General features: G+C 42.8%; 1 protein-coding gene across 3 annotated transcripts in view; it reads left to right on the forward strand.

Moving 5' to 3' along the window:
* The first annotated feature begins 943 nt into the window (after nt 1-943).
* LOC107218905 (dopamine receptor 2) overlaps nt 944-20,445 on the forward strand; it is a 99,335-nt gene continuing 79,833 nt past the window's right edge. For 2 of the 3 annotated variants that reach the window (XM_046743093.1, XM_015656947.2), the window contains exon 1: nt 944-1,276. The gene's annotated coding sequence lies outside the window, so the exon portion shown is untranslated. Of the gene's footprint in view, nt 1,277-17,018; nt 17,275-20,445 lie in introns of all 3 variants that reach the window. The other variant, XM_046743094.1, reaches the window with a different exon arrangement.

The raw sequence follows: 20,445 nt of genomic DNA on the forward strand, positions 1-20,445 counted from the left end.
ACTGATTCAATTTATACCGAAATAAAACAGTGGATAAATGAATGAGTGAACTTTGAGACGCGTCGCATTGTGAAGGGAGTGAAATCCGATCGAAAAAAAGCTCGGTGGTGATGCGGTTTATTTGGTGTATAACTGCGGGTGTCGACGATTAGCGAGGCGATTGAACGAGGCCCTAGAGTTGCGAATATATCCTTTATAATTCAACGATTATTCCTGAAGAATTTCTGTGCCGGGTTTAATGGCCCTCGGCAAACCGTAGTTATGAAAGGAGTGACATTGAGTGGGGTTTTTGTATTTTTCACTTGTAATAAACGTAACTGCGGATGACAATTACTGGCTACGGAATAAAGGGTTTCAATTTACAGAGCAGCATCTCTCTGCGTCTCTTTGTGTTGCCGGTAGGTTATATTTACACGGTGTTGGTGTGACGTACCTGGCCTAAGAAATTCAATTTATCGTTAATTACGGGGATGAGGCGGAGTGTTTATAACGATAATAATATGTTTTCCCGAAGGAGTTTCGGCGTTTGGTCCCGATTCAGCCAAACCGTACAAATCACGGACAGTTTTGAAAGTGGAATGTAGGGCGATGCGGGATAAAAATTTTTATCTTTCGACAGCAGACGATGGAATTTTAAAATAAAAAGTAATACCTTAAATATTCGTAAAACATTTGAGAAAAAACAATAAAATTGTGTAGATTGTAAAATGGAAAACACCGACAATTTATATGGAGTGAAATTAACCGCGTAGTTTAAGGACAAATAAATAAATAATAAATATGATAGGTAAATAAGAATATGATAAACAATGATAAATGTAAACGATTTCGTTTGAATTAAAATTTATTTTTTACTGATTAAGATTGGGGGAATATACGCTGATAAATAATTAATCCTAATACATATATATGTATATATAATATATTCATGTATATAAATATATCGTACGTATAAAAATTGAACAAATCGTGTGATTTATAAGGTAATTCGTTGTAGTGTTGTGAAACGTGTATAATGGACGATACGATAACGTGTAATTTAATAATACTCGTAGATAAATAAATCCAGTGACTGGTAATGGACCTGAATTTAATCTGATTAATTAACAAAAACTGAGCTGATCTGTGGAAATATTTACCCGGCAGCGAATCGCGTATGGGTGTATAAATCAAAATGCTCATATCATCGGCAGTGTAAAAATCAGCCTTCGCGTTGGCCAAAAATCATCTTTAGCCGGAGGAGAAAAATCACAGTCAGAGACAATTGTGTTTGCAGGTATTCATATTTCGATTTCACACCCAACCTAATATAATTATTTTTTCGTAAGAATTTCTCCCAACGAAGTTTCCTTTGATTAATTGAAACCACGCCGATATTTCCCCACCGTCATATTTTATACTCTCCGGAATTTCACGTCAACTATAGAATCGAGATCCTGCACTGGCAATTCGACGTAATCGTAAAACTTGATTGCTTCCAGCAGCGTTGTTTCAACTTTTGCACTACCATCCGGATAGTTTTTTTATTTATAAAAAAGAATGAAAAATACGGATCGGACGATCAAATATGATTCACTGCAGCTTGACTCCAGCCAGTGAAATGTATGCGTGTATCCTTTTTATGCAAGTAAAAAATTTGTATTGACGCAGTTAACTTTTTCATCGGATAATCGAAAGAACATTCGGCTGCATTCATTGCATCGATAAAAATTTCATCAATTTATAGTGAAGTATTACATGTATATATACACCATTTTATTGCACGATTTATATTCATTTCCCGAGGGTTGATCAATCCCTGTGAGCGGACCAAAAGGCAATGAATAGGGTTGTTTTACCGTAGAAATCTTTTGCTAACGGTAAGAGAGCTTTCGTAGTGCGAACAGTGTTGAGAAACTGTGTGAAATTTGCGGGGACGTAGATTTCTTTTTCAGCGAAGGGGATTCTTGGGATGCATAATGCGATATCAGTTGGGTATATTTATGAGGAGAAGGGGGAGAGGCGATACAAACAACGGGTGATTTCGTTATCGAAATGAAAATAAACGTCACGAAGTATTCGCGGAAACGACGTAAATTTACCCTCTCATGCAGCGCGCATCTCGAATATATTGATTCGCAGGGTGTTTGTTTCTCCGCGATGCAGCTCGCTTCCTTCTTATTCTTATTATTATTCTTATTCTTATTCTTTATCCTTTTCTTCTTCTTCTTCTTCTTTTTTTACATTTGTATTTTCATCTCTGTTTTCCCCCCTTTGTCGTAAATCGCAACTCGTCAACAGCGAGCGAAGAGTTTTCCCTCGAGAACGCCTCGAGACAAGAGGTTCAAAACCGCCGCTGCCTGATAATTTTCACCCAGCTGAGAGGCATTCAGAAATATGCAAAGACTATTCATTGGCCAAGGAATTCTCGACTTAAACATTTAATCAAGAATGTACAACATCCTCACTTTCATTATTTTATTGTTATACTAGAGAATCACTGACAAGTTTCGCTTCGACAATTGTCTCGACGCTTTGTTATAGTTTTAAGCTTATATAGTTTCGGTGATCGACTACCCGTGTATTCGGTTCAGAGGCAGTTACAACTTCGGGAGGAAATATCTCATTTGAATAATTTCACTTCCCAGTTGTACCTAGAATATTTGATCTAGTTCAGCTCCCCAGATATTTCATTTCCATATTTCCGGTTTCGCAGGGGTGTAAACTGAATTCTTATATGGTATACTGGTATACACGTCCAAGAATGCACCGTATTCCGTATTTCATTCTCGGAAGTAAACTCGTTGGTAAAATAAAAATCTCCAAGAATCGGGAATAATTTTTTCAAAATATTTCACAGGAGACAAAAATATGTTTAGCAAAATTTTTGGCTGTACGTTGAGATGATTTACAACGAATATCGTTCTTCCCACACTTTCGCCCTCCGATTTACTCTGCTTGATTTTTTACTGCTGTACAGATATCGGTCGCAGATTTCGCATCTAATGGAATCGAGAAGGGAGAAATCCCCCAGTCGGGATGATTCGAAATTTTTACCGAACATAATTAGAGGGACAGGCGGAGAAAATTCGTGGATTTGGTGTGGCGAGCACTTTTCTTCGTTTATTTCATCCCTCTCGCACCGAAAGGGGTTTCAGCCTTAATTCCGCGTCGGCACTACGCGATACGTCGACTTTGAATAATTGAATTCACGCGGTGGAAGTTGTCTTCAGCGTCTTCCGTAATTCAACAAAACCTCCTCCCTTACAGACCGTCACTATTCCGGGTAAGAATCGCGAGCCCCAACGGTGGGCTTGTTAAATTTTCATTTCGTTATATTCATGCAGTAAGGGAAATTGTAACGAGAGCGAAAGCAATCCGCGCCAATTATCCGCGAATTGTATGCGAGCAACTCGCGGCTTTGCCTCGATGGGGAAAAACGAGATAAAAAATGAAAATTTCAATCAACCAAAAAACACTCGAGATATATTCTCTCCGTGAACACCTTTTCGCCTGTGCTGAAAGCGGATTTTCCTTTCATTTTCCTTGCCTTTTAGACGTTTACGTATCTCTGAAATTGAATAAGAAGTACGAGATTCTCCACTTGTCAATCAAAATTATTCTCCGGATTGCGTCATTCGAAACAAACAGTAATAATGATCGAATGGAAAATTCACTTTCATGCAAAAGCTGATCACGTAATTATCTGCCACAGATATCAATTCTAAATATAAATTTCGGAGAAAATTACGAAATTTGTGTCAAGGAATTTTCTCCGTGCGAAAAATTGGCCCTACGATTTTTCAGTTTGTCTATGGATCGGAAAATTCACCGTAACCATTCTGACGTAGGTTCTCGATTCTCTGCAGGGATTTGCGAAGGTCAGAGGTTAGCCTAGCTGATCGGTTATCTCAGAAGCTTGAATGAGAATAGATTACCATCGATCATTTATTTTCCACCCTTTTTTGCGCCTTCGGCATATGACTTCAATGCATTTTCTACAACATAGAGGTTTGCTGGATCAATACGCGGGACAACGAACCTGCGATTTTTGCAGATATCTTTCAAGATGGTCACCGCTGATAAGCGATTTATTTTTTTACAACGTAAAGAAAGAAGACCGCGAAAGAAAGGGAGAATCTCGTGAAAAAAACTTTTGCCTCTTCAATTTCAACCTTGACTTTAACATCCAGTTATTCGGATGAATTGAAAATATGTTTATTTTCTCGTCTGGTTCACAGCCGTGAAAAAAAAAATTGATCTCACGACAAAAAGAAAAACTAACAGTATTGAAGCTGGTCAAATGCGACGTACAGGGATAAAAGAAAAACGCCGTATCACCGTGAACTGAAAGTTTTTTGTAAATAAAGCGAAATTTAACCTTATTTACATATCTGAATAAATTGTATAACCCTCAATTAATTATTCATTTGCATATCTGTACATATAATATAACTATACGATTTTCTGAGAGAAAATACACACATTATACAGGTATAGGTACAATGTATGAATTGCAGATAAGGGTAGAACGTGACCTCAAAAGCTCAACTTCTCGCATGAAATTTATTATAGTTACAAAAATTGCAGCGTATTATAAATAAATACGCCGTGAACCGTTGCTGATTCATTACCGCCTGAAAGAAATGAGGCTTCACCAGACAGCTCACTGAGCTTTTCTTTTCTGTTTCATTTTTACTTTCCATCGCAACGATTTATGGAGCAGCTTGAGGAGAGAATCTTTACAGTCGACTGCGTTGCAATTTTGTTAGGAAAGAGCCTTGAAAAAAAATTTTCTTCCATCCGAAGTAGCGAAGTGATTGGCATCGATTTTTCGAACGGCGTAAATTCTGCGCTTTGAATTTTCTCGCGTTTTACCGGAAATGAGCGCGCGAGCGCACGCAAACACGTCGCGGGTTGTTTAATATAACCATTTCCGAGAGCCCGGTTTATAACCCCCGCAGGCAGGAGCCGTAATTCACGTAGGGTGTCTTATTGAAATGCAGCTTCTAAAATATACATCTTCATAAATATAGTTAACAGCGGATAAGCGGGAATATTTTCTTCAAAGCTTCTGCAGAATTGAAAAGGGAATCTGAATTTTCTCATTACGTTATAGAAAGAGGAAAAACTCGTCTTCAAAGATTCTCAAAGAAACTATAATGAAATGCAAATTTTCATCGTTTATCTACGCCACAGAATATAAGATAACATTCATTCTTGGTTAAAACTGAAAATTATTTATATTTATATCTACGGTTTTCCCTTACTTTACGTGAAGATTTTTTTTCTTCACACATTCACAGGTGTCATTTCAATTTCCGTACGTTAAAACTTTGTCCTATCGATCTTTTTTTACCTTCAATAATACGAGGAAAAAAATCTTAGAAGAAACGATGATTCGTAACGCTTTTTTTTTGAGAAAGAAGGTGTCTTATTTTCGAATGATTGTTATATACCAGGGCAAGTCGGTGTACCTACCTATATACAAATATTACGGCGTTGCCAAAAGCATTCGTAATAATGATAAGAAAGTGCGTTGCTTGTTCGTCGCCACACTTCCTTCCTTCCTTCCTTCCTTCCTTCCTTCCTTCCTTTCCTGCTTCCCCCAGTATTTATCTTCATCAGTCCGTTTTCACGGCGTGCCTCCGGCGCACACGGTTTCTGACGGGTTCTTGTTTGCCGCTTTGATAATTAATTGTCGAAAAAGCTATTGTTGTTACAGGTGTGACCTCGTTATAGGATATCTCGGCAATGTTTATCGCCCAAATACGCGCGTACGCGTGCAGAACGTTCCGGATAACCCAGTAAATTATCGACCCGCTCGTAACCCTGTTACATTGTTAATATTCACCCTGCATTTATGATGAATTTCAAATAAAATCAGTGCAACAAATTTCCTCACACGCAAATGAATAAAATCATTTTAATCCCCGTCGTAGCACTTCCTCACCTGCAGATCAAACGAAGTGAACCGTCAAATAATAAGCTGGGATAATCCGAAGTGAAGAAGGCTCGCAGAAGTTGTTAATTAGGGAATGTAGTTCGGAGTGGCTTTATCTTTAGTTTCCTTTTTTTACACTGTTTTTCATCAGTGTTAATCTCGAGTTGTTTGATGAGCTGCACTCGCCGGACTAGCTGCTAATTAACGGCAATACGTAATTGGAAAACTAGGTTTGAGGGTTGAAAAGTTTTTCTTTCACACCAGAAGTTTCGCGCAAATGACGTCAGCTTAGCCGTGAACGTATCGTCGATGTCGCGACGTCATCCATTTTGTGGATTTAACGTTAAATTGGCTTTATTCGTCAACTCTGTTTCAGGTCTTACAACTTTGATCGTCGTCGCACCGAATTAAACGAATGCCAGAACTCGGTCGAGGGAAAAAACAGATCGAAAAAATTAAATTGTCGATATAATTGCGAATCTGTTAAAATTCTATCTTAATTATCGTGAAATTACTCCAGAGTTTCAACAGTATCGAACGGGGTGGATCGCATCAACTCTGGTATCGACGTTATAAAGCGTGAGAAAAAAGCTGGTGGCTTCTCGCAATAAATCCGATCCCAGATAAATTCTTTATTAACTTTTGTATATAGATACTCGCGGCTTATGATTCCAGGCAATAAAGAGGAGATTTCGAATCCCGAGGTAATATAGAGAAGATAATTACTCGAGAGCTGTGGAAGAAAACAGACGAAAAAATTTAGTCGATTATTGTATGTTTATTTTTCCCCCGTAAAATCGGCGCCGAATTTTCATCACGACTGCGGATGCAAATGAATCCGATCGTTGAACGTTAATTAAATTCGCTGTATTTTCTAAATGCACGATCAATCGGGTCTTTACTCGAAGCAGGGAATAATCCTCCGTCCCAAAGTTTGTCCGGAGCTTGACGTCGAGCACAGGGACTCGCTCCCCGTATACCTGCGGGTATAAATTAGCCGTTGGTAATTAGCGGAAGGTTATTAGATTTTCGCGCTTTCGTGCGACGTTTGGCTCCGCCCGTGTTTCCCGGATCCCGGATCCCGTAGTTTCCCGATTCCGGTAGGTGGTGTTCGAGTGCCGGAACTACGACGTCGACGGCATTTGCGAGGCGGACAAATTGCCGGCTCAAGTCCTCGCCGACGTTGAGAGAAATCCGCGTAGTCTAGCCGCGAAGCCTTACCTTTCAAATATCGAGCCGCGGATATTCTCCTTGCAAAATTTAATAACCGCGAAACTGCGACGTGCGTCTGCTTGCCATTATTGTACTGGAAATTAAATATGTTGTATTATAAATTCAAGTTCTTCAAAAGTAATTAAAGCCTCATGAGAACAACGAGTAATCAATTCGTCTTCGCCTGCAGTTGCGAGGTATTCTTATCGGCGTGCACTTCTCTCCGGAGGATTAGATTTTAATTGACTGAATTGGCAACTCGCCTGAAATTGCAACTCGTACAGCCGAGTGTAGTCGCGAATCTTTACCGAGAAAACTTCACAACCGAATATAAATCAACCGATCGTTACAGAATTATCGATGCAATTATAGTTCAAGAACTTATCCTGCTAGCTGCATTGATTTTACGGTAGTCGATACACCGAAGCAACTGATTTCTCAATGCGTAAGTTCTTTGCTCCGGACGTATTGCCTCGTAGCACCGATCATCGAAACCTGCCGTTTGCCAAATGGGTCGAAAGTTCGCCTGCAGACATTAATCGTGATTTTCATACTCCCAATCAAACGTCTCGAAGTTACTCCGTACAATAAGGGTTGAAAAATGGCAGAAATACTTGTCGACGTCGTAAGATCTGTTGAATAACGCGTACCTATAATCGGTCATAGACGTGCCCATACATTATAAGTACAGTCAAATTGGACGGGACGTAGTTTTAGATTAGTTTGAAAACTATCCAGGAGATTAATGCCAGCAGTTGTAGCAGCAGGGTGTTCAAGAGGAGAGGCCCAAGCTGTCTGCAATAACGTCGTTGCGAATCTTTCACCTCATCTTAAGCGCCGTCGAATCAACGTCGACGTTTTCCGTTACAAGCTCTTGAGAGATTTGCCTATCACACACGGTTCGTCGCCACGTTTCGCTAACGATAAGTGACACGGAGTCCATTACGGGCTGTTTTATTCATCGCGTAGACCAGAGTCGCGTGTCCCGCGTGATGGGATGCGGGAGTAAGAGGGGCCATAAAAATGAAGGAACCCTTCGGCGTATCCGGTCGAGCAATTTCCGGCCGGTCGGTAGTCCTGCTAAATCTCGGCCCTGCAGTATCGGGTTTGCATTAGGGCTTCCACTGCCGATTTCGAGTCAAGGATCGCCCCTTGATCACGGACATTCGGCGGGTGCTTTGTATGAGATCCCTCTTCTCAACCCTCGAGATGGATTCCAGTTTGCCCCGAAAACGACACGGCGATACACACGCGTTTCGTCGAGGGCATCGAGGACGTCGGGATGCGCGTCTCGCTAATGCAGGGCTGAACGAAGGCCCTTTTAGCCCTCCGTAAGTGTGGTGTACACGCCTTTTATCCAAGGCATCCTCCGCAGGAGTTGAAACGCCGCAACGCAGCGTCCGAAAATCGATTAATGCAGTTTACGGGATCGCGGACGAATCAAGGGCTCGATCGTCTTTTTCCTCATTTTGTTTTTTACAAAAAAATTCTCTCCTTGTCTGCTCGACGATATCCTCGATATTGGCGCGGGTAGTTTTGTCGAATTTTACGTACAACTCGTGGAACGGGAAGCCGTGTTGTTCGGGAGTTATTCAGGTGCATGAAACTCCCGTTAATTTCATTTGATCAAAGAAACAAACAAACGGTTCGCGGAGTTTGTTCACTCTGGGCTTGATGTGGTTTTCGTTTGTTGTTCGTATATTCGACACTGTTTCAAGCGGCCGGACGACGGTCAGAACTGAAGACTTAATAGAAGTATGCGAGGGTATTTCTGTGGAAAAATTTACTTTCGCCCATTCTCATTTATACGTATCTACTGATTGTAAAAGGGAAAATTTTCATGCGGGAAGACTTTGGAAAGTGAGCAAGAGCCGCATCGTCGAATAAGAGGATGAAAAATCTCGTTCGGTCGGAACGTTTCGAGTGAATAACCTGCTCCGACTTACACTTTCGTCCTTGCATTTTTCACCGAGCAGCCTTTCGTTTCACTGTAAAAGGTTCGGAGGCTGTATTCATTTACTTCAACTAGGAAAAGTAATACATCAGGAACTTTCACGCTGATGAAGAGTTTCCACGCTCCTCATATTATTCTTATAATTTTTATGCCGTGCACAGGAATTGAAATTTTTTCTTTTTCTACACTTAAACTTTTCCAATAATACGTTAATAATAATAACAATTATGAACGTCCGTTTATTCATTCGCTTCGCGAACTGTGGGCAAAGAAATTCATGAGAAATTCTTACAAATAAATTCCGAAAAATAGACATATAAGTTATACGATTAATATCTTGACCTCTGGGACAGACAACGCATATCCGATGCATATGCGAGGGAGAAATTTAGCGTCGGTTCGCATATCGACCTTCTCTACTTTTCATCCTACGTTCAGCGCTTTTTCCCTCTTGGATTTCTTATCGCACGTCCTATTTATACGCGCAGGATTCTACATGCATATACTTATGTATATATGTGTACATAATATACTCGGTTGACTTAAAAACTCATATTTTCTCAATTGCACGTACAAATATACACGCCGCGTCACTTCCAGACTTGGAAAATATTTTTCCATCCCATTCTTCCGGTTTGCGGTAGAATGTTTCTTAGAATAGTTTTTACGAGTATTCGTTCTGACTGTTGACTGTTTCGTGCGATAGAATAAACGATAAGAGCTTTGTTTGATTCTCTGAGTCATCTTTTTCGTTCTCCCTTAGCTTCCCAGCTGAACTTACAAAAGACTCGCTTAGCAACTTTCATCGTTATTGTCGAGTAATTCCTGTTGTGATTAAAAAAAAAAAAAAAGAAAAAGCGCTGCCTTGACGAGGCTCGCGCATGCTTTTAACGAATAGATTTTATTTTTTTGCCTTCATCTTTTATTCAAAGGGTTGTATATGTGCGTACTTGCATCGCACTCATGTAGAAGACACGAGAGAAATTTACGTACATAAGGGTGGACCTTTGACGGCAGCAAAGCCGCGCTGGCTTCAATCCGGAGTGGAAAATCGGGTTCACTCAGCGTTAGTCCGCGCGAAAAATAAACAAGTTGGCTTGCTCGTTGGAGTCAAGCGGTCGGAGATAAGAGCTGGATGAGAGCGTGGAGGTAGAGTTAATGACGAGAGTTGAATTCCTTGGGTGGGGATATAGGTATAGTATATCCGTTCCGGGAAATGCGCGTCCGACCCGCGAGCTCAAAGCCCCGCATCCCAAAGGGGGACCGAATTTTTCTCACCCTGAATCGCCGTTCCACGGAGTCCCGAGGGTGCGTCCTCGAACTCCGCGACGTTATTTATAAAAAAATGAGGTGAAATCGAGAAGGAGAATGAAGAAGAAACGAATCATTCCCACCAGTCGTTTGTCCCCGGAATTGCACGGAACGAATGTCGGGTACAAGCCGTGAAACGGAAGCGGATATTCGCCGCACCGCGTCGCGTTGTTCAATGGAATTTACCGTCATCCGTCTCGATGCAGTCGCAGAGTCCATTTCTGCTGGTATTTTTCACCTTTCAGCTACCGTGCACCGAGAGGCGAGTAAGAGGAAACAACGATACTCCTCCACCTTTGCGCCGAATGTCTCGGGAGCGAATAAATCGGAACGTCCGTTGGGTAAAATTTACGTTGCGTTTCCGGGATAAAATTTTCCAGTTTCCTTCGTTGTCCGTTCCGCAGCAAGCTTGTAGGTGTGCGCGGTGCTTCGGTGGTCGACGATTGTTTCGAGCATACATTGCAGGTTTGAATCTCGGTTCAGTTGTCGTTTCTTGTTTCCTTTTTCAATCCGCGTTCTTGACTCGGATCATGAGCTCGAAAATGGAAAATACAGCCGGTGCATTCGAGCGAACATACCGTACATCCTCTGCCATATTTGTGCCGAGAAATTCAGGCTTACAACGTGTGACGTGAAATTCACAGCATTGGCTTTGCGGACTATAAATATCTGTCGCACGTGATGCGAAGATTTTCCCAGAGGACAATACGATCGAAACGCCTACGAGCCTCCAGCGAGCTAGACAGCGTGCCAACAGTTTTGCCCGAGGGATGTGACAGGGGGATGGAAAAAAGTGCGCCACCCGAGTGTCTTAGAGACCGGCAGATCTACTCGAACTCATCTTTCACACACTCGGGAGGATTCTCTGTCAGTCGTTTAATTACAGCCTGGTTTTTTTCGCTGCAGGGAAATATATGGACGAGGGAAGAAAAATCGAGTCGTCGGAATGCGCGGCGAGCTTTTTCTATCCGCCGGGAAGCCTGCAGCTTTTCCGTATTCCCGGGACGCTGCGTAACGAATTTGGTTACCGGATTCAGGTTCGAAGGAATTTAACGCGCGAGAAGCTCGCGGATCCAAAAATAGAATTTGTTAACAGGTGGCTGCTTCAGTCACGGATTGCTTATCAGATTCAGACGAGGTTTTCGCCTAACGAACTAACAAACTTACCAGACCGTATCCCTTCGCGTTACATGGGGTAATACCGAGTAATACGGTGCGTGACGGGCGCCCTTAGACCACGTATCCAGACCCAAGATCCGGGCCCCTTGACTCGAACGATAAACTCGAGAATAAAATCTCCCCTCCCTTTCGGCTTATGCCAAAAATAACTGCTAAGCTCCGACGTAATCGGCTTGATTCTTATCCCTTCCAAAAGCGCTGCAGGGAAAAATTTGCTAAACATGCGCGTGGTCGAGGCAACGGAATTCTACAATATGCGCATGATTCTTCGAGGGAATTGGGAAATTCATAAAACTGTATCCCGTACTTTATGGTACATTTGATATCGCTGCGTCAAGTCCGCGACTTATAACTAATGTATAGACCGTAATACGGGTGTAGAAAGAGCCGAGGTGCGTGTCGGGTAATATCGCGCGATTAAGGGGGGGCATTAGGTTTAGGACTTGGTTATTTCAGTGATTTTCATGATTTTTTTTTTTTTTTTTTTGGCAAGAAAGGAGTTTATATAATGTAGTGAAACTTTGAAAAGAAAATACTTTTAAAAAATTACGATATTTATTTGAATATATGTATAAAATGTTACTTCAACGTTGCAATAAATTACGTACATTCCTTTCTTAGCAAAAAAATTCACGACAATCACTAAACAAACCGTAGTCGCAAGCCTATTTCTACCCTCAGGGTTATTCGCGCATGGTGCAAAACTATAATTTAAGATGTAGCGCAAAGGGATCTCGTGCCCTTTGATTAGTTTAATTGCACTGATTTCGTTCGATAAATTCCCTCTCATTCGTCGATTTTTCGAGGAAGCTGTTGTTCGTTGTTAGTTTGTCCGCGAAATTGCTGTGTTTTTCTTTATTTATTTAAACGACCCGATTACTCATTCCGTCCCGAATATTTCCTTTCGCGGTGTAAGAATAATTCAAAAGTAACGGGGAAAACGACGGGTTCGCGTGGTGATACGTGGTCCGATAAGGTGTCGTGAGCTACGGCGATGTAGTTAGCGCGGTACGGTTCAAGTGTGTGTACTGAAGCGTGAGATCGGAGACGTGTGCGTACCGCGTGAAGTCCTTCACCACTCCCAGGATAATTTTCACTGGTGAGGATTAAGCTCTAAATTCCTGCCAGGATGATTTGCGGTGGATTAGATAAAGGACGCGGCCAAATTCGTCATTCAAACCGCTAAGGATAATTGCGGGGGTGAAACTAGGAGGTGGGGTCTTGTTTACAGTAGATCATTTGGTCTAAAGTGCCTATTTCGGATTTCGGGATTCGGGACTCGCCGAGGTTCTTCTGCTCACTGCCTCTCGTGAGGAAGATTCTACCCCACGACGGTATTCGTCCCATATATTACTGCGCGATATTCTCATTACCAAGGGTGACGGCGCACAGTTTACATTAAGCAGATCACATCCTCCGATTCCCATATCCGGTGTGATTTTCCGGTATAACGACGATTTCCCAACGCATGCGGGTCCAGCCTTTGCCGGGGAGACACGGGAAAACTAACGCAGGACGAAACGCGAGGCGTTTATTTTCCCTCGGAAATAAATTCCCCCGCCGTCGTTTTCATCCCCTTGGTACGGATACTCGAAGCACCGAATTCCACGGTTCTCAACGCCGCCGCGAGGAAAGGAAGAAGACAAAATCTCGCCCACCCCGGTAACCCGTCCAAATCCAATCCTAATTTTTCACCGGACAAAATAATGGCGGCTCTTGTTTTACTTTTTGAAAATAATTATCCTTCCCTCATTCCTTTGGAAAATTCTCTTTCCTCCTACTTTCGTATTCATTAAAAACCACCGCCAGGTGAGTGCCGGTTTTCCACTTACCGTAAATAACCATACAACGGCGAAATGTTATACTCGCAGGAAACGATAACGTATCACAGTGTGTCGGGACAATATCTCGAAATCGTGATCGTGTTTCAGGTTTCTGCCCGTCGAGTGCATTTTCTCACTATACAGGTATTATAATACGATAAACTAATACACGAATTTCATTTTTTCTAAAGAAATTCCATTCTCATCGTCAACCAGACAGCGAGCGATCGGTAAATCAAGGGCAATGATTACACCAAATACCATGACGATGATTTTCACCTGTGGTTATATATCGTACACATTTTCGTACTCCGTTTATTCACGCTTTTATCACGCGCATTATACAAACACGTACCGCAGATTAGGCTGGAGGCGCAGGTAGAGAAAGACATAGAGAGAGAGAGAGAGAGAGAGAGCGATAGAATGGAATAGAATAGACTAGATAGAGAGAGATAGAGAGAGTGGCGGCGTGTCCTATCGCTATGCAGCCGACTAGGTTCGCGTTAACCCAATTACAGGAGGACGGTAGCGGTGGCAGGGAGGGGCGGGGGGGTGAGGAGGATGTAAACTTGGTTGTCTGGATATATTGGCAACAACACCTTCCTTGGTGAGGCTGGAGCCCCGCTTTGTGTCCTCCGGCGTTTCGCGTAGCGCCCGCAAGCTTGCACCCTTAGGGCTCAGGGGTTCTAGGAGTGATTTTCGCCCGCTGCTACAGCGGCGCTACGGCCTCGGTATGAACTATAAATATTTGCATTGGGTAGAATTTGCGGAAGGGAAATTGCAAACGCAATATCCAGCCGCTGATTATTGCGAGCTCTTGATGCATCCCCGCCATAAATTTGAAACGGATTTTACGTTCTTACCCCGACGCGATGTAATTGCGTTGTAATATCGCGGAGGCAATTTTGCCGGGCAATATACATCTTGCGTATAATATACTCCTGTCGACGCTTTCCTGCAGACTAAACTATAAACAATATCCAAGAGCGAAATTATTTCGTCTGCTGCTGATTTCGAACTTTCAGGTGTTCGTAAAGGGTATCAAAGAAGCAACAGGTTCGCTTCCAGTTTTAATACAGCGGTGGCTGAAACCTTTGGAGATTTTTAATTTCATCAACGGTGTAACTACGAGCCTCGGATTAAATAAGCCCACTTCCACTTTGTCTCCGCAGCTTCGTTAGCCGTTCAATCGCTGATGATGCCTTGACGTTTCGGTGAAACTCGAGATAAGGATCACTGTAATTAAAACACCGCTTACAAACGGGACAGTCTCGTTACCAATTTCACCGAGGAGTTATAATGAAAAATACCGCCTTCTAAACGGCTTCATATCCGCGGCGTCGCAATTGTATAAATATTCACCTCTCTCGTACAATTTTCGCTCTGTATAATCCCGCGGATCGAGGGTAAAAAATGAGCCCGCAGGGCTGCCGCAGGACAAGTAGGCGGTTGTTAATCCGGTGTAAAGAGCCTGATCCTGATCCTTTGAAATACCGAGATTACACGTTTGTCAAATTCACGGGGTTGCCCGACCACTGACCAATACTCCCGTTAATTAAATGACGTGATTTTCACACGTCCCGGTCACTTTCTCCCTGAAAACGTTCCGCGTGCAGAGTTTACCCGAGTGATCGATAAACCCGGAACAAATGATGCTGCTGCTGTTACCGTCCAGCTTCCGTCGATCTGCCTGACCGGCGTCCATCCCTCTTCGATTTCCTCCCCTTTTCCCGTTGCAAAGCTAATTATCTTGCAGGTGGCCAAATGGACTCGAAGAATGATTAACGACGCGTGTTTTCCGCGCCCCTAGAATCGATCTCACGCCTCCGCACCGACCTTATATCGCCATTAGCCCCGTGTCCAGGGACTGTTCGACACGAGTTTGAAAAATCCCTGACATTTGCGTCTAATGAAATAAAGTTAACGATTTCTTCCGCGACCATTGCTCTTTTTCATCGTGTGTCTTTGATTCCAGTCTGTAATCAGACTTGTTGTTTCGCGATCGAAACGGAACCAGCCGACGCAGGTATACATACCTAACAGCGTCCCGACAAAGCGCGACTTGTTCGAATGCAGAAATGCACCACGTATCGACGAAGCTCGATAAACTTGACCGCATAACGAGGCCGGCGTAACTGCATCACACGACGTACAAGCGGCGTGTGTTTCGTTTGATCATAAATTAACGGCTGTACAAGAGGGAATGAGGACAGAGATATACGGGGGTGAGATATTCACCGGTTGTGATATTCAGCCGTAGTTCTGGCCGTCTCAAAGCCCGGTTATACCGCCTACCGCTGGCATTCATATTCATCGCGGTCATAGCGATTGTTACAAATTGCCCGTGAGATTTGCCCTCTGCGGGCCGGAGATCTCACCTGGGATTCACCTAAACTCCCCGGTCGCGTAAAGTTCGGCCCTGCATCCGGTTGTTTCTCATTGTTTTACCCTCTCCGCGAGCCCCGAAATATCGTAAGCTCTGCCAGGGGTGTTAAGAAAGAGCGGTAAAATTCACTCTCACCCCCGCGTGCTTAGAGTATTTTTTCATTCTGAAACGCACAGAAATACACGGTGTAAATTATTCACCCGGTATAAATCGACGAAAGTGTCCGTGTTTAATCCTATCTCGTTCACTCGAGCCTGGATGAGGCAAAAATTTGTGGAGTTGTCACCCCGCCGCCCTGCTAACTCCGTGCCACGCAGTCTCGCCCGCCATTTCTCACCCCTTTACCGTTTATTATCCTCGATTTTTTTCCTTTTTTTTTTTTCTTCTTTTTTGTTTGCGTTCGGCGGTTTTCATTCGTTAATTCTTCCGTGTCGGCGGGGTTCGCCTGTGAGAGAGGAGCAAATCGTGTCTCGCTTCGCTAGCTCGGAAAACGACGTATTAATTACCTGTGTGTGTGTTTTTTGTAGCTTTTTTTTTCTCTCTCTTTCTCTCTCTCTCTTTTAACGGAATATTAATTGCTCTTTGTTTCACACTCGCACATATAACAAAATTATAGCCGTAAATTAGTATGAATATTATACATTGTTATAGGAACAGAATCCTCAACGATACATTTATTACCGCTTCTCAACACGCTCACCTTTCGTACCGAACTTGCCCTGGGCTATTGTTTCTTTTACGTCGGCAAACATATTACATTTTTACTTCCTTCAACTCCTCTGTTCTCTTTCATATCTTTCATTCTCTCGCTCGACTGTATTTTTAAGTCAAACAAAATTGCAGCTAGTTGAACGTGTTTATTTTAAAATTTCAACCGTTTGCTTTTCGATTCTGTGCTCACTCGGGACAGGAATTATTTGACAAGTTTAAACCCTTGTGAAATACTTTTACTTGTGTAATGGAGTCGGTTGAGAAGATACAACTTCGTACCACACACGTAACATTTTTTTATTTATTCTCATCAAAGAGTATATACTTCTCTCGAGAAAATCAATTTGATCAGTTTAACAAATACATTTTTACTCGCTGAAAAACGAATGATAAAAGTCGCAATGAAATTACTAGCAAGAGATCTTCTTTACCTACGATTTTACTTACAGGCGATTCCTTTCCACTTGGTTGTTTTATTTTATTTATTTTTTATTTTTTTTTTTTTCTTCTCTTGTTTAGGAAAGTTTCAGGATCGCTGGTACCTTGTCGATTATACGGAGCTCAAGTTGTCGGCGATGCGAGTTGGAGCTACGAGGGTTGTCCAGCTGATAAGCAGCTTACGTCTGAGCACCGTGGTGTTCGAGGGTAGTAGACAAGCCCTGCTTGTGCTGTCGCCTTGAGCCAAGATCGACCCTCGCATTCGTTGCTCCGACGCCGAAGTGCCGGACAAAATAAATTCTCCTCAAAAACAAAGGTCAACATCCGATTTGTGTAGGTATGCGCTGCTCGATTTCTATCTCGTACGTATTCGCTTCTTACTTTTTTTCCTCACCGTTGCTCGTTGCGATTCTTTGTTTCCAAGAATGAGCTAAAGATCGTTAGGAACAAAGCTCTGCGGCTAATCCGACTTGCAATCAATTGGCATATCGTGTTTTTCCTCCTTTTTCATCCACTCCCGTTGTCCTCTCCTCCTCCTTCTCATGAGTTAGTTATAGCTTCTTCGAGTTTCTTGATTGAATTTAATTTGATTAATCGGGAGAAGGAAAGAGTCCTGGATTAATTTCACTGCCGAGTTTCTATTTCGTCTATTGAGACCACTAGATCTGGTTACCAAAACGCTGATTTCTGGGAAAATTATTCTAGTTTTCTGTCTTCAGAAATTAGCAGCTGACGATTGGTGGTAGTTATCGGAAAAATTTAGTTCACAATTTTGCTACGCTTATTCTCCGCGACGACAAAGAACGAGGTGCGCAGGTTGTGAATGCAGCCCGGATGATTGATGCCTCGACGGTTCTTCGCGTATATTACGAGCCGTTGAGTGGAAACGGTAAACGAGACGATACTTTCTTTCTGTTATTCATTTTATGTCCAACGAGATGGCAATTAATCACGAAACTTCCAGCGATCTAGAATTGGTACGTGCTAAACCGCGTTAATTAATTATACGAGTCCATCAAACGTCGCGAATTCATCAACCAGCCGAACCTCCGATCGTAAAATCCTTCCAAAGACACATTTCTGACTGCGCCTACTCTCCGCATGATCGGCTCGCAAGCTCAATCAATCTACTCCCGAGGAGCGTGGACGTCGAGTTTATAAATAGTCTCGACCTCAACGCTTCAGGTCGATAAAAATACACTTTGAAGCCCGGTTTCAGCCTGGAAGTGCCACTTTGACTTGTAAAAAAATCTCGTAAACGGGTCTCTGCCCAGGTGAACTCTGTCGGGGAAATTGAATATGTATTATTGATGCTTATTCGAGCCATTTGAGGACGTACGGGACGTGGTTGGAAAGGTGTCGGGGTCGAGCGATCGGTTTTGATGGTCCACTTATTTCATTCACGGAAAATCCAGCCACGCTGCTGAATTGGCAAAGAATTTTTTTTGCCCGCGATTTCGAGCGCTTTCACGCAACCGGAATCGGAGGACGACTTTTGCCTTTTCGCTGACGTGCCCGACGACCGGTCCGCTCGTTTTCTTAATTACCCGCTTGTCCGTTCGTCCCGAAATTTGTCTCTTTGTTAAAATATACCGGCTGCGTCGAGGTTCGTCGTGTGATTTCGACTTCGTAAATCCAGCCATTATAATATTGTACAGAGAAATAAGAGAACACGAGTAAATACTCGCCATTGATGTATATTCGATGAAATGAAACCTCCATTGTCTGTTGTTTGTTATAATATAATGGGAAAACTTTGAATGCCTGCATTACATTGGTAATTGGTATCACAGCCGGGCCAATAATTCGCCGCTGTTGTTTCGGGGTTCGCACAACGAGGGTGAATTTTTTACTTCGAACGAGCTCTTGACAGGTTTAACTCGGAACATTGTTGTAGGATACGGAATATCCGTTCAATTTTTGACTTTTGTATCGATTGCAGCAATAATCACCATCGTTTATACAATGAGACAATAAGTTGAAGGAGAAAAATTTTGATCGTGTCAAGTGACGCTAGCGCTGTATTTTCCGGAAAAACGTGACACTCCGTGGCAAAGTAATTCACGAACAACGTCAGCGTCGTTAATTGTCTGACCATGTCGTGCGGTACACGAAAAATCGTGCCGGTCGGAAATTGTAGGGAAAAAGAAAAACTAGCAGCAGGAGAGGAGCAGCGGAAAGAGAAAAAGAAAGGAAGATTAACCGTTCGCTGGATTGACCACAGTCCTTAATTCTGGGCGATTCAACAGCCCCGACATTACCACCGTCCGATTTTTATCGACTCTCAATGTTCCCGTTCCTCAATCGACTGTAACTCTGATCGTGAGCGGTTCAAGTGGTTCGAATAGATTGATGGTCACACCGTACAACGAAGCTTCGCGTTTAGTGTCCTTTTGTCAGTTCGATTCAATCCTTGTTTTCTGGCCTCTGTTGGAAACAGCCGCGTGCAGATTTCAGCATCGTATTTGCTGAGTTTATAAGAATTCCCGAAAGTACCACGATTCTGGAATAATTTACGATTGTATTACGTGCAAGGAAATTCCCGGAGCCTTGATTATTAAACTATTAAACTGATCCTTGTGTCATCCATTTTTTACCGAGATCAATAGAGGCCGTCAGCTTTTTTCTCGTCTCCTGCATTTTTCTATCCGAAAATTGGTACCCATGAGAAGGACTCTCAGCGCCTCAGTCTCGCTTCTTGTAGGCATACAGGAGCCAGATGTTGTGGATTAAATTATACGCGAGTCTTCATCGATCGGTGCGGATGGCGAGGAACAACCGGATTCAAAGCGTTATTCAAGGGGAAACGGGTTGTGTAAGGGTGTGTATACGTCGCAATGTCAACTGCAGTCCTCGCTTCGGTGCCAGTGACAAGTCCCTGCACAATCAACCCGTTTGCTGTGTGTAACAGGCCACGCGCGCTTAGTTCGAGAAACAGGGAACGCCGCCGGTAACACCGAACCTCGGGCAATGGATCAAAGGACTTTTCAGAAGCGACCGAAAATTTTACGAGAGCGAAAAAAATTGGAGAACAAAAAAAAAAAAAAACAAATTGTTTCAAATTACAGCAGACCGTTACGGCTCGTTGGGATGTTGTTCCGTAATTTTTGAAAGTGCTTCTTAGCGCAATGAGCCATGTTGTACGGGGGCGTACAGCATCTAATGCATGAAACGGCCCCGTTTAACGAGACCTTGAGAACGCGGGTCGTTTGGGTAATTGAGATTATTTTCATCTGATTTTATATCCTCGTTTAATGCAACATGAGACTTTCATCGGATTAAAACGTGTTACGGTGCAATGTAAGTGTAAAACCGCGGCGTCTGCAGCAGTGGCAGAGTAAATTGCTGGAATTGTTTAGGTACCCGGTTCCCGGTGAAAAGACGCGAAAGTCGGAATGGCGGCGGTTATGTAGAAGTTTCAGGAACTCGGAGAAGCTAACCAATTTGGTAAAAGTCTAGACAGTTGGTTTTAGCGAGGCGATATCGCGGGGTAATCCCACGAAGAGAG

The sequence above is a fragment of the Neodiprion lecontei genome, chromosome 6 (genome assembly GCF_021901455.1).
Source record: "Neodiprion lecontei isolate iyNeoLeco1 chromosome 6, iyNeoLeco1.1, whole genome shotgun sequence".
Classification (NCBI taxonomy): Eukaryota; Metazoa; Arthropoda; class Insecta; order Hymenoptera; family Diprionidae; genus Neodiprion; species Neodiprion lecontei.